This window comes from Arachis ipaensis, chromosome B06 (assembly GCF_000816755.2).
Source record: "Arachis ipaensis cultivar K30076 chromosome B06, Araip1.1, whole genome shotgun sequence".
Classification (NCBI taxonomy): Eukaryota; Viridiplantae; Streptophyta; class Magnoliopsida; order Fabales; family Fabaceae; genus Arachis; species Arachis ipaensis.
Genome location: NC_029790.2, coordinates 816,714 through 819,694, shown reverse-complemented (window position 1 = coordinate 819,694; position 2,981 = coordinate 816,714).

Here is a 2,981-nt window from a genome sequence, read left to right as displayed (position 1 = left end):
TGTACGATAAAATCAGAATTCAAATAAATATGTATGCCTATAATTAACTTTACATGAACCATATACATATCAAAATTCTCATCATCATCACATACCATGATACAATTATTTATCATCAAAATGATCATTTTGTTGTGATACTAATCTGTAAAAGAATTATTCTTACATTATATATAAACTCTTAAGTGTTTAAAGGGCATAATTAATTAGCTTGTTATAAAAAAAATATTTTCTGGTAAAGAAAAGAAAAAATGCTTCTTTTTTAACCTAATAATATTAAAGAACTCAAAATAAAACAAAAATATATCTACTAAAAATTTAAAATAATCTTAATTAGATTCTAAAAATATTTTTCAAGGATTTTTCAAATGCCAGTAGTGAGGTGACTAACTTTATCATATGCTCATTATCAAAAAAACAAAAACCTTTATCATATATGGTCAAACTGGCAGCATCTGTTGTTACCTCATTTTTTTTATATCGTTAATATCATCGTGTTCAATTTTCATGCGTCCAATTTGAAAACGTGTTTCACCTTTCATATAGCTAGCTAATTAAATCAACAAGAGCTAAATGCAGTTTGCATTGCATACATACTATTCGGTCCACAAATCTAATAAAAAAGAATGTATATCTTTCTGGTTCATTCATGATTTATGATTCAATGTTCGAGGACCACTTTCGCTTCCATAACCACCAGACAATTTGTCTTTGACCACCCCCTTACACACGTGTTGACTTCTCACTGTTGTTAACATTTTTTTGTGTCTTCTTGTTAATGTTTTTAATTTTGTGGTTTATACGTATATCAACTCTAGTACATGCATATAAAATACAAATCAACAAAGAGCAAACCCTACTAATCAGATGGAAGCCAAGAACCAAGAGCAAGAGAGAAAATAATGCGATATGAGGAATGCGAGCGAACCAGCAATCAAGACCTAATGCGATATGAGTGCGAACGAACTGAAGAAGCAAATTGAAAATTGATTTTGCTTCTCAAACAAAAGGAAAATGGAAAAGGAAACAAGGAAAGTGCAAAGTGTGTGTGGGTATGAAGGTAGACTAATACCTGTAACTAACTCCAGCTTACAAGCAGTTTCTAGAGAGTGAGCAGAGAGAGCTTTTAGAATATGAAAAACTTGATTCGAATCTGCAGAAAGATTCACAGGGGAAAAACGAACCTGTTATTGTACACTGTTACTCACTACATGCATGATAATATATTATTTCATGTCTATAAGTCAGCAAATGATTAGTCACTGTAATCGACAGTAAAATATTCGATTGTGAAAATAATAATTTAGATTCTCATTAAAATATATAAAGTTTTTATAATTTATAAAATGATTTGTAATTTTAGCATTGAGGGAAAAGGATTTTTTTTGTCCAATTTTTAAAACTATCATTCCACTCATATGCCACATGTGCATCCGTAAGACTAGATCATTATTAGAGTTATGTCAGATTTTTTCGTTGGATCTGATGAAAGCATTTGCATCGAAGGGATTAATCGTCCAATTTTTAAGGAGGTAAAAAACTTTAAAATATTTTCAAATGATCAGAAATAAAAATGTCCATAAAACAAAATGTGAGATCTATTTATCTTTTTTTTTTAAATTTGAAAGAGAATAAAATTAAAATTTTTGTTTTTTCTATTAAATAAAGGGTAAAACTGTAATTTAGCATTGTTTATACCTTCTCTATCAATTTTCATCTCATGTTTTAAAAAAATATTTAAATAGACTTCATATCACTTTTTTTTAAATCAAATAATAAAAAATTTAATTATTTAATTATTTTTTTTATATTTTTTTTCTCTCATATTCCTCCAAACTAAACAATATTTATTTTTGTGTATCTCGATAAAATTAAAGGTGTCCCCATTGTTGAAGTCAGTACATTATTTATCATCATATCTCGTTCTCTACCACCGTATTATTATACGTTTTTAGAAAATTATTAATTCAAAAAGTATTAGTCTTGGTATCCATTTTAGGGTCAACAATTCGAAGATGTTATTTTTAGTATGTCTACAAATTAAGTGAATGAGTGTCTTCGACATGAGCACCAAGTGCGTGTCCAAAAATAACAGTACCACTATATGCACAGAAATAATACCTGTCCTCATTTTTCTATTATAAGATTTTACCCTGTTACAAATAATATATAAATAGCATCTACTAAGGATGTTTTCTTAACATATTTTTGAAAAAACAGAGACTCCCCATTATTCACATTGTTTACAAAAATCATTATTTACCTAGCAAAATTCTTAATAATTACTTTTATCATTTTATTTAAAAACATTAAGAAAAAAAATCATATTTTATTCTATTATAAGCGACCTGTATAAAACCAGCTGGCAAATATGGTGCAAGGGATTAATCATTTATAGAAAAAGTTTAATCTAATCATTGTCTTACTAGTCAATGAAATTCCTATAAATAAATTAACGAAAAGCTAATCAACATATTTAACAGTTGATATCTCAATTGAAATCTAAGTGTGCCAACAAGAGCTCCTTAATTATCATTAACAAGCATTATTTCATTACAATAAAAAAAACATGCATTGATGAAGAAAAACGAAATATTTAATCACATGCAAAATAGAAATAACAACATAAGTGATGATAGATAGGTGGAGCAAGCCAAAAAAATAATAAAAAATAATAAAAAAAAAAGATTGGATTGTTAAATTAGGTTTATTGACCAAAATTGAACCTCTTAATATGATGTCTAATTCCCTTGAAAAACAATGTATGTTAAGGTCTCCAACAATGAGGCTTACACATATGGTGACAATCATAGAAACATGATCCACCACAGTGAAGTGGACAATCCAATCTCATTCCTTTGCATCTTGTTGTTGCCATGCATTCTGCATATTCCCCAATCTTGTAATCTTCTTTATTATTCTTATTATAATTATTGCCCTTCTTGTGTTTGTGATAATGCCTTCTCCCTCTAACCCTTCCA